The following is a 13,011-nucleotide window of genomic DNA, read 5'->3' on the forward strand; positions in this document are numbered from 1 at the left end:
CTCACAAAGAAAGGGAGAGAGAAAACCCTAATAAACCGAATCAGAAATGAAAAGGGGGTCATTACAACAGAAACCACAGAAATTCAGAGGATCCTCAGGGAGTACTTTGAGAAGCTTTATTCCACGGAACATCAAAACCTCGAGGAAATGGATAAATTCCTAGACTCCTACAGACTCCCAAGGCTGAACCAAGAAGACCTGGAATACCTGAACAGACCTATCACCATCAAGGAAATTGAAATGGTAATAAAAAGTCTCCCCAAGCACAAAAGTCCTGGCCCGGATGGATTCACTAGTGAATTCTTCCAAATCTTTAAAGAGGACTTACTCCCAATACTCTTTAAGCTTTTACACGAAATTGAAATATCAAAAACACTTCCAAACAGTTTCTACGAAGCAAATATCACACTGATACCAAAAGCAGACAGAGATACCACAAAGAAAGAGAATTACAGGCCGATATCCCTGATGAACACAGATGCAAAGATCCTCAACAAACTACTAGCAAATAGAATCCAACTACTCATCAAAAAGATCATACACCATGACCAAGTAGGATTCATCCCAGGGATGCAGGGATGGTTCAACATTCGGAAATCAATCAACATAATCCACCATATCAACAAAAGAAAAGATAAAAAGCATATGATCATATCAATAGATGCAGAGAAAGCATTTGATAAGATCCAGCACCCCTTTATGATGAAAACCCTAGCCAAAATGGGTATAGAGGGGACCTTCCTCAACATAATTAAAGCCATCTACCACAAGCCTACAGCAAGCATCATCCTCAATGGGGAAAAACTGAGAGCCTTCCCTCTAAGGTCAGGGACGAGACAGGGATGCCCACTCTCTCCACTGCTGTTCAATATAGTACTGGAAGTACTTGCAATAGCGATTAGGCAGGAAAAAGATATTAAGGGCATTCAGGTAGGAAAGGAAGAAATCAAGCTCTCACTATTCGCAGATGATATGATACTCTACTTAGAGAACCCAATAACTTCCACCAAAAAACTCTTAGAAACAATAGACTCGTATAGTAAAGTTGCAGGTTATAAAATCAATACCCAAAAGTCCATGGCTTTCCTATACGCAAACAGTGAGAGAGAAGAAAGCAACATGAAAAAAACAATCCCATTCACAATTGTGCCCCAGAAAATCAAGTACCTAGGAATCAGCTTAACTAAGGAAGTAAAGGACCTGTACAAAGAAAACTACAAAACGCTACTTCAGGAAATAAAAGAGGACATGAGGAAATGGAAAGATATCCCCTGCTCATGGGTCGGGAGACTTAACATTGTCAAAATGGCAATACTACCGAAAGCATTGTATAAATTCAATGCAATCCCTATAAGGATACCCATGACATTCTTCAAAGAAATGGAGCAAACACTCTTGAAATTTATATGGAACAATAAGCCCCCACGAATAGCTAAAGCAATTCTTGGGAAAAAGAAAATGGGAGGAATCAACCTCCCGAACTTCAAACTGTACTACAAAGCAGTAATAATTAAAACAGCATGGTACTGGAACAAAGGCAGAACTGCAGACCAATGGAACAGGGTTGAATACACTGACATCTCTCCTCAATCATATGCTCATCTAATCTTTGATAAAGGTGCAAGTAATGTGAAGTGGAGTAAGGAAAGCCTCTTTAATAAATTGTGTTGGCATCACTGGATGGCTACATGCAAAAAAATAGGCTCAGAACTCTGCCTATCACCATGTACAAAAGTAAGATCAAAATGGATTAAAGACCTCAACATCAGACCAGAAACCATAAGGTACATTGAAGATAAAGTTGGCAAAACCCTCCATGACATTGAAGCTAATGGTATCTTCAAAGATGCCACGCCACTGGCCGAGCAAGTGAAAACAGAGATAGATAAATGGGACTATCTTAAACTAAGAAGCTTCTGCACCTCCAAAGAAACAGTGACCAAAATACAAAGACAGTCTACAGAATGGGAAAGGATATTCACCGAATACACATCTGACAAGGGGTTGATATCCAGGATATACAAAATACTGGTTAAACTCCACAAGAAGAAAACATCCAACCCCATCCAAAAATGGGGCAATGAAATGAACAGAAACTTTCTCAAAGAAGAAATCCGAATGGCAAAAAAGCACATGAGAAAATGCTCTACATCATTAATCATCAGGGAGATGCAGATCAAAACCACAATGAGATACCATCTCACACCTCAGAGACTGGCCCAAATTCAAAAGAACAAAAGCAACTGATGCTGGCGTGGATGTGGCGAGAAAGGGACACTCCTTCACTGTTGGTGGGAATGTCCACTGGTTCAGCCCTTCTGGAAAACAGTATGGACGATTCTCAAAAAATTAGAAATTGAGCTCCCATTTGACCCAGCAATACCACTCTTGGGAATATATCCCAGAGAGGCAAAAATGTATAGTCGAAGTGACATCTGCACTTGTTTGTTCATTGCAGCCCTCTTTACAATAGCCAGAAACTGGAAGAAACCTGAATGCCCAAGAACAGATGACTGGTTAAAGAAACTTTGGTACATCTACACAATGGAGTACTATGTAGCTCTTAGAAAAGATGAAGTCATGAAATTTAAATACAAGTGGTACAATATGGAAAGTATCATGCTAAGCGAAATGAGTCAGAAAGAGAGGGATAGACATAGAAAGATTGCATTCATCTGGGGGATATAAAGTAACAAAGTATGAGATTAATACCCAAGAATAGCTGAGATCAGCACCAGGAGGATTACTCCATAACTTAGAGGCCAGCCGGGTATCCTAGAGGAAAGGGCTATTCAGATAGAGAAGGGAGCACCAAATAAAGGATGTTTGGAGGATCCTCCCAGGAGGGGAGATGCATGTCGAAAGTAGACTATGGACTGAACATGTTTGCCACTCAATGCCTCTTTTGCAGACCACAACACCCAAAAGGAGAGAGAGAACACAGGGGATTGCCCTGCCACAGAGACGGGGGGATGGGGGGATGGGGGTGGGAGGGATATTATCCATGGTGGTGGAAAATGGGCACTGGTGGAGGGATGGGTATCTGATCATTGTATAATTGAAACCAAAGCACAAAAAATTGTAAATCTACAACTTTAAAAAAAATAAAATAAAATAAAGGGGAAAAAAAAAAAGAAATTGTTGTGTGGATGTGGATGTAATTTATATATATGTATATATAAAGGAATACTATTGATCTCTAAGAATAGATGAAACCATGCAGCTACCTGAAGTGTAGGGACTGGGGGTCACCATGTTAAAGAAGTAAGTTAGAGGGAAGACAAATTTCAAGTGATCTCACACTTCTATGTAATACAATGAGACATGACAAAGTAAATAAAAGTACTAAACAATAACAGTCCCCTATCTTTATATTGTGTAATACAGAATACCAAACCCTGAACAGGGTGGAGGGATCAATAAGTAGACTAAAGGTGGCATGGGACGGTGGTGTTTGTGGACACTTTGGTGGTGGGGGGGTATAGAAAATTTGTATATAATACTATATTATTTGCAGCAACATCTTACACAAACAACGATAAAATTAAATTTTATTAAAGTTTTTTAATGAATCACCGTGATAGTTACAGATTTACAAACTTTCGTGATAATGTTTCACTCATAAATAATCAAGTATCCATTCCTCCACCAGAGCCATTCTCCACCACCAATGTTCCCAGTATCCCTCTTGCCACCCCTCCATCCCCCCTCTACCTCTGTGGCAGGTACATTCCTCTTACTCTCTCTCCTATTGGGTGTTACGGTTCACAATATGGGTACAAGTGGCCATTATGTTCGGTCCGGTCTACTTTCAGCATGCATCTCCCATCCTGAGCGAGCTCTCCAACCATCATTTACTTGGTGATCCCTTCTCTATCTTAGCTGCCTTTTCCCCCAGCATGTGAGGCTGGCTTCCAAGGCATGGAGCGTTCCTCCTGGCCCTTATATCTACTATCCTTGGGTGTTGGTCTCCCATTATGTAACTTTATGTTCCACAAATGAGTGCAGTAATTCTATATATGTCCCTCTTTCTCTGACTTATTATACTTAGCATGATATTCTCCATGTTCATTTACGTATATGTAGATTTCATGACTTCATCTTTTCTAAAAGCTACATAGTATTCCGTTATGTAGATGGACCAAAGTTTCTTTAACCAGTCATTTATTCTTAGACACTTGTTTTTTTTCCAGATTCTAGTTACTATAAATGGTGCTGCGATAAACGTACGAGTGCAGATGTCATTTTTACTGTAATTTTTGCATCTACGTGATATATTACCAGAAGTGATATTGCTGGCTCAAATAGGAGCTCAATTTCTAACTTTTATATACATGTCCATATTGCTTTCCAAAAGGGCTGAACGAGTCCGCATTCCCACCAGCAGTGAAGGAGAGTCCCCTTCTCCCCACATCCACACCAACACCAGTTGCTTTTGTTCTTTTGGATGTGTGCCAGTTTCTGTGGTGTGAGATGATATCTCATTGTTGTGTTGATCTGCTTCTCCCTGATGATTAGTTATGAAGAGCATTTTTATAAGCCTTGGCCATTCGGATTTCTTCTTTGAGAAAGCTTTTGTTCATTTAATCGCCCCACTTTCTGATAGGATTGGATGATTTCTTCTTCTAGAGTTCAACCAGTGTCTTGTATATCCTTGATATTAACCCCTTATCAGATGGGTATTGGGTGAATATCTATTCTGTAGACTCTCTTTGTATTCTGGTCACTGTTTCTTTTGAGGTAAAGAAGCTTCTTAGTTTAAGATAGTTCTATTTGTTTATCTGTTTCCGCTTGTTTGGTCAGTGCCGTGTCATCTTTGAAGACACCTTTAGCTTTAATTTTGTGGAGGCTTTTTCCGCCTTTTTCTACAATGTACCTTATGAATTCTGGTCAGATGTTGAGGTCTTTAATTCATTTTGATCTGACTTTTGTGCATGGTGTTAGGTAGAGTATTGAGACCACTTGTTTGCATGTAACCATCCAGTTTTGCCAGCACCATTTGTTAAAGAGTCTTTCCTTGCTTCACTTCATATTTCTTGCTCTCTTATCAAAGACTTGATGATCATATATTTGAGGGCGTGCTTAAGTATATTCAACCCTGTTTCATTGGTCTGTAGCTCTGCCTTTGTCCCAGTACCATGCTGTTTTAATTATTACCGCTTTGTAGTAGAGTTAGAGGTTGGGGAAAGTGATGCCTCCTATCTTCTTTTTTCCGAAGGATTGTTTTAGTTATTTATGGGGATTTGTTGTTCCATATGAATTTCAGGAGTGCTTGATCCATTTCTGTAAAGAATTTCATGGGTATCCTTATAGGGATCGCATTAAATCTATATAATACTTTGGGGAGTATTGCCATTTTCACAATGTAAATTCTCCCAATCCGTGAGCAGGGGATGAACTCAAGAGGAACAACATAAGAGTCATCGGAGTACTAGAAGGACAGGGAGGCAATCCAAATGAAATAGCAACAGTTTAAGATATTATTGCTGGGAAGTTCCCAGAGCTGGAGAATGCAGGCATCCAGATCCAAAGAGCCCGAAGGGTACCAGCTAACAGAGACCCTAATAAAAAGACTCCAAGACATATCAATAATCAGAATGATGGATACCACGGATAGAGACACAATACTAAAAGAAGCAAAGTCAAAGAAGAAAATCACATACAAAGGAACACCCCTTAGATTTACGTCAGACTTATCAGAGTAAACCTTCTAAGCCTGAAGACAATGATGGGATATAGTGAAGAAACTCAATGAAATGAATTCCTCACCAAGAATACTTTATCTGGCTAAACTATAAATAAAACTTGAAGGGATGATACACTATTTTATGGATAAACAATAGCTCAGGAACTTCACAGATGCAAAACCAACCTTAAAGGATGGACTAAAGGGGCTACTGTAAGACAAGAAAAACCCCTACAGGCACAAAAATCCTCCAGAGAACCATGGCAAAAAAACCATGAAAATAATCTCTCTCAATGTCAATGGTCTAAATGCACCAATTAAGAGACACCAAGTGGCAAAATGGATTAACAGACTGAATGAAACATTCTTCTGCCCACAAGAAACACATCTGAACAGTCAGAGCAAACACAGACTCAAAGTCAAAGGACAGAAAACAATCCTGCAAGCAAACAACTCCCTTCAAAAAGTCGGGGTGGCCATACTAGTATGTGACAACATAAATTTTTGGCTGAAAAACATTAAAAGGGACAGTGAAGGCAATTTTTCATAATCAAGGGATATGTACAGCAGGAAGAAATCACACTCCCAGACATATATGCACCTAATTAGGGAACAGCTAGATACTTAATGGAACTGCTAGTGCACTTCAAGGAGAACATTGGTAACAACACAATAGTAGCTGGAGACTTCAACACTGCCTTATCACCTCTGGATAGATCAGCAAGATTAAAACTCAGCAAGGAAGCCTGGATTTGAAAGAAGAAATAGAAGAAAGGGGGCTAATAGATGTATGCAGGGCCTTCCATCCCCCCAAAATACAAATACGCATTCTTTTCCAGTGCACACGGAACATTTTCTAAGATATACTATGTGCTGGGTCTCAAAACATACTTCACTAGAATTAGGAAGATAGAAATTTTATCAACTCTCTTTTTATACCACGAAGCAATGAAGATAGAAGTTAATAACACAGAGAAACAGAAAATCAAATCAAACACCTGGAAACTAAACAAATCAGTGTTGTACAATGAATTGATCAGAGAGGAAATCAAGGAAGAAATCAGAAGATACCTGTAAACAAATGTGAATGAAGACATGAGCTACCAGAACCTGTGGGACACAGCTAAAACAGTGTTAAGGGGGATTTTAAAAAATATTTTGGGTCACACCCAGCATTGCACAGGGGTTACTCCTGGCTCATGCACTCAGGAATCACTCCTGGCGGTGCTCAGGGAAACATACAGGATGCTGGGAATCGAACCCGGGTGGGCCACATGCAAGGAAAACGTCGTACCTGCTGTGCTATCACTCCAATTTTTTAAGGGGAAATTAACAGTTCCGCAAGCATTTCTCGGGACAGAAGAAAGGGCCCACATAAATAACTTGACTTCACAGCTTAAGATCTTAGAAAAAAACAAAAAAGAGCTCAAGACTGGCAGAAGGAAAGAAATAATAAAATTTTGAGCAGAAATTAACAACATTGAAACCTAAAAATAATCAGAAAGATCATGAAACCAAAAGCTAGTTCTTTAAGAAAGTAATCAAGATTGATAAACCACTAGCAAGACTCATGAAGAAAGAGAGAACCCTAATAAACTGAATCAGAAATGAAAAGGGGGACATCCCAACAGAAACCAAAGAAATCCAAAAGATCATCTGAGATTACTTTGAAAGTATGTATGGATGAAACAAGATAACCTAGAGGAAATGGATAAATTCCTGTATTCCTATAACCTCTCAAGGCTGAACCATGAAGATCTGGAATACCTGAATAGATCTATTACTGTCAAGGAAATTGCAACTTTAGTCAAATGTCTTTCCAAAAACAAAAGCCAAGGTCCAGATGGATTCATTATCGAATTCTTCCAAACATTTAAAGAGGACCTATTGCCAGTTCTTTTCCAGCATTTCCAGGAAAGTGATGAAATAGAAACACTCCAAAACAGTTTCTATGAGCGACTTATCACCCTAATAGCAAAAGCAAACAAGGACACCACAAAAAAAGAAAGAAAATTACTGGCCAATGTCCCTGATGAACACAGATGCAAAGATCCTCAACAAAATATTAACAAATAGAATCCAACGATTCATCAAAAAGATCATACACCATGGCCAAGTGAGATTCATCCCAGGAATGCAAGGGTGGTTTAACATTTGCAAATCACTGTCTAAATAATAATAATAAACACTGTCCTCCTGTTGTTCATTGATTTGCTCGAGCGGGCCCAGTAACATCTCCATCGTGAGACTTGTTGTTACTGTGTTTGGCATATTGAATACATCACAGGTAGCTTGCCAGGCTTTGCTGCGTGGGCGAGATACTCTTGGTAGCTTGCCGAACTGTACCTCATGGTGTTTCACTAATAAAAATTTTTTAAAAAGTGCTCGCTTCGGCAGCACATATACTAAAATTGGAACGATACAGAGAAGATTAGCATGGCCCCTGCGCAAGGATGACACGCAAATTTGTGAAGCTTTCCATATTTTTTAATGGAGTACTATGTAGCTGTTAAAAAAGATGAAGTTATGAAATTTACACACAAGTGGTACTACATGGAAAGTATCATGTTAAGCGAAATGAGTCAGAAAGAGCAGGATAGACACAGAAAGATTGCATTCATCTGGGGAACATAAAGCAACAAAAAGGGAGACTAACACCCAGGAATGGCTGAGATTAGTACCAGGAATTTTGCTCCATGACTTGAAGGCCAGCCACACGTGCTAGGTGAAAAGGAAGCACAGACAGAGAAGATAGCACCAAATAAAGGGTGTTGTGAGGACCCTCCCAGGGTGGGAGAAGCATGCTAAAAGTAGTCTATAGACCAAACATGATTGCCACTCAATGCCTCTCTTGCAAAACACAGTACCCAAAAGAAGAGAGAGAGAACAAGGGGGAATACCCTGCCACAGAGGCAGGGTGGGACGGGAGGGATGGGGGATGGGGGGATGCTGGGACCCGTGGTGGTGGATGATGGGCACTGGTGGAGGGATGGGTACTTGATCATTGTTTAACTGAAACCCAAGCACAAAATTTGTAAGTCTATAACTGTACCTCATGGTGTTTCACTAGTAAAAAAAGAAAAAAATGGAGAAACTCCGAGAAGCTTGGATTAAAGACCAGACACAACGGAAAAAAAAATTTAAAAAAAGATATATTTCAATCTTGGAGTCTTGTACACTATGATAAGGATTTTGAGATTTATTGTGGGGTAGTTAAAAAATATTTACCCAATCTCATTTGGTAAGCGTTTAGTATAGAAAATATATACAGCACTGTTAGAATTTCACAGGTAAAATAAAATCCAACACCATCAGAAAATTGGGTGAAGAAAAGATCAGAAAATTCCTTAAAGAAAAAAATACAAGTGGCCAAAAGACACATGAAAAAAGCGCTCAACATCGCTAATGATCAGGGAGATGCAAATCAAAACGAGATATCATCTTACACCCAAGAGACTGCTATACATTAAAAAGAACAAGAACAAACAGTGCTGGCATGGATTACGGGAGAAAGAGACTCTCCTATATTGTTGGTGGGATTGCCACTGGACCAATCTTTCTGGAGAACAATATGGATATTCCTCAAAAAACTAGAAATTGTTGGGCCACAAAGCATACCTCAACAGAATCAGGAAGATAGACATTGTATCAACTATCTTCTCAGACCACGATGCAATGAAGATAGAAGTTAATCATGTACAGATGCAGAAAACAAAATCAAACACCTGGAAATTAAAGAACTCAATGTTGAACGAGTGGCTCAGGAAAGAATCAAAGAAGAAAACAAATGATACCTGGAAACAAATGAGAATGAAGACACAAGTTACCAAATCTGTGGGATGCAGCTAAAGCCGTGTTAAAGGGAAAATTTATAGCTATGCAAGCATTTCAGATAGGAAGAAAGTGCTCACATAAACAATGTGTCTTCACAGCTCAAGATCTCAGAAAAAGACCAACAAAAGGAGCCGAAACCAGGCAGAAGGAAAGAGATCATAAAACTTAGAGCAGAAATCAATGACATGGAAACCACAAAAACAATCCAAAATATCAAAGAAACCAAGAACTTGTTCTTTGAGAAAATAAACAAGATAGTTAAATCACTAGAAAGACTCACAAAGAAAGAGAGAGAGAACCTAATAAACCTAATCAGAAATGAGAAGGGGGATATCGCAGCAGAAACCAAAGAAATTCAAAAGATCATCAGAGACTACTTTGAAAGTCTGTATGCCATGAAACAAGAGAACCTAGAAGAAATGGATAAATTCCTGGATTCCTATCATCTCCCAAAGCTGAATCAAGAAGACCTGGAGTACCTGAATAGTCCCACTAATATCAAGGAAATTGAAACTGTAATCAAAAGTCTTCCCAAAAACAAAAGCCCAGGTCCAGATGGATTCATTAGTGAATTTTTCCAAACATTTAAAGAAGACATATTGCCAGTTATTCTCAAACTTTTTCAGGAAATTAAGAAAAAGAAACTCTCCCAAAAAGTTTATATGGAGCTCATATCTCTCTAATTTCAAAAGGAAACAAAGACACCACAAGAAAAGAAAACTACAAGCCGATATCCCTGATGAACACGGATGTGAAACGTCTCACCAATATATTAGCAAATAGAATTCAACAACTCATCAAAATGATCACACACCATGACCAAGTGGGATTCATCCTGGCGATTCAAGGATGGTTTAACATTCTGAAATCAATCAACATAATCTATCATATCAACAAAAGAAAACATAAAAAGCATGTGATCATATCAATATCAATATCAAATGCAGAGAAAGCATTTGACAATATCCAGCATCCGTTTATGATGAAAACCCTCGCCAAAATATGTATAGAAAGGACTTTCCTCAATATAGTTAAAGCCATCTAACACAAGCCTCTGGCAAACATCATCCTCAATGGGGAAAAACTAAGAGCCTTCCCTGTAAGATCAGGGACGAGACAAGGGTGCACACTCTCTCCACTGCTGTTCAATATAGTAAGGGAAGTACTTGCAATAGCGGTTAGGCAAGAAAAAGCTATTTAGGGCATTCAGGTAGGAATAGAAGAAATCAAGCTCTCTCTCTTCGCAGATGATATGATAATATATTTAGAGAACCCTAAAACCTCTACCAAGAAACTCCTAGAATCAATATACTTCCATAGTAAAGTTGCAGGTTATAAAATCAATACCCAATAGTCTATGGCTTTCCTATACACAAATAGTGAAAGAGAAGAAAGTGACATGAAAAAATCAATCCCATTCACAATTGTGCCGCAGAAAATCAAGTACCTAGGAATCAGCTTAACTAAGGACGTAAAATAATGGTACAAAGAAAACTACAAAACGCTACTTCAAAAACTAAAAGAAGACACGAGGAAATGGAAAGATATCCCCTAATCATAAATCGAGACAATTAACATTGTCAAAATGGCAATACTCCCCAAAGCATTGTACAAATTCAACGTGATCCTTATAACTATACCCAGGACATTCTTCAAAGAAATGGAGCAAACACTCCTGAAATTCATATGGAACAGTAAGCACCCACGAATAGCTAAAGCAATTCTTGGGAAAAAGAAAATGGCAGAAATCAACCGCCCCAACCTCAAACTCTACTACAAAGCAGTAATAATTTAAAAAGTATGGTACTGGAACAAAGGCAGAGCCGCAGACCAATGGAACAGGGTTGAATATACTGACACCTCCCCCCAAACATATGATCATCTAATCTTTGATAAGGAAGCAAGAAAAGTGAAGTGGAGCAAGGAAAGCCTCTTTAACAAATTGTACTGGCAAAACTTGACAGCTACATGCAAAAATGTGGGCTCAGATCTCTATCTGACACTATGTACAAAAGTAAGATCAAAATGGATTAAAGAATTCAACATCAGACTGGAATCCATAAGGTACATTGAAGAAAAGGTTGGCAAAACCCTCCACGACATTGAAGTGAACAGTATCTCCAAAGATGACACGCCATTGGCCAAGCAAGTGAAAACAGAGATAGACAAAGGGACTATATTAAACTAAAGAATCTTCTGCACCTCAAAAGAAATAGTGACCAAAATAAAAAGACAGTCTACATAACGCGAAAGGATATTCGCCCAATTCCCATCTGATGAGTGGTTGTTACCAAGGATATACAAGGCACTAGTTGAACTCCACAATAAGGTCCTACCGTATACTTATTTATTATATTGGTTCTGTTCTTCAGCCATCTTTCCTTAAAAACAATGGGTGTTGGCACATCCAACCCCATCAAAAAATGGGGCAAAGAAATGAACAGAAACTTTCTCAAAGAAGAAATCTGAATGGCAAAAAGACACATGAGAAAATGCTCTTTATCACTTATCATCAAGGAGATTCAGATAAAAAAATGAGATATCATCTCACACCACAGAGACTGTCCCACATCCAAATAAAACAAAGCAACCGGTGTTGATGTGGATGTATTGAGAAAGGGACGCTCCTTCACTGCTGTTGGGAATGCCGACTGGTTCAGCCCTTTTGGAAAACAGTATGGACGATTCTCAAAAAATTAGAAATTGAGTTCCTATTTGACCCAGCAATACCACTCCTGGGAATATATCCTGGAGAGTTAAAAAGATACAGTCCAAATGACATCTGTACTTGTTTATTCATTGCTGCACTGTTCACAATAGTCAAAATTTGGAAAAAACCCAAGTGCCCGAGAATAGATGACTGGTTAAAGAAACTTTGGTACATCTACACAATGGAATACTATGCAGCTGTTAGAAAAAATGAAGTCATGAAATTTACATATAAGTGTTTATACCTGGAAAGTATCATGCTAAGTGAAATGAGCCAGAAAGAGAGGGACAGACATAGAAAGACTGCACTCATCTGGGGAATATAAAGTAACAGAATGGGAGTGGAACACACAAGATTAGTTGAGATAAGTACCAGGAGATCTGCTCCATGTTTTGGATGCTGGTATCATATGCTGGGGGGAAAGGCAGCTCAGATAGAGAAAACTAAGTAAAGGATGTTTGGAGGACTCACTCAGGATACAAGATGCAAGCTGAAAGTAATCTATAGATCGAACACAGTCAATAGTCAATACCTCTATTGCAAACTACAAAACCCTAAAGTAAAGAGAGAGTAAAAAGGAATGCCCTGCCACAGAGGCTGGGTGGGTGGGGGTGGGGTGAAGGGGTGGGAGGGCTACTGGGATCATTGGTGGTGGAGAATGGGCACTGGTGGAGGGATGGGTACTCAATCATTGTATAATTGAAACCGAAGCACGAAAGTCTACAGCTGTACCTCATGGTGTTTCACTAATTTAAAAAAGCAGAAGAAAAAAGTAACTACA

The 13,011-nt window shown here is 39.0% G+C and overlaps 1 non-coding gene across 1 annotated transcript; it reads left to right on the plus strand.

The window, feature by feature from the left end:
* The first annotated feature begins 8,067 nt into the window (after positions 1–8,067).
* On the plus strand, positions 8,068–8,174 carry LOC130032680 (U6 spliceosomal RNA). Its single transcript, XR_008793857.1, has one exon. It is a non-coding gene; the product is annotated as a U6 spliceosomal RNA (small nuclear RNA).
* Positions 8,175–13,011: the final 4,837 nt, after the last annotated feature.

This window comes from Sorex fumeus, unplaced genomic scaffold, assembly GCF_029834395.1.
Source record: "Sorex fumeus unplaced genomic scaffold, SorFum_2.1 ptg000050l, whole genome shotgun sequence".
Lineage (NCBI taxonomy): Eukaryota > Metazoa > Chordata > Mammalia > Eulipotyphla > Soricidae > Sorex > Sorex fumeus.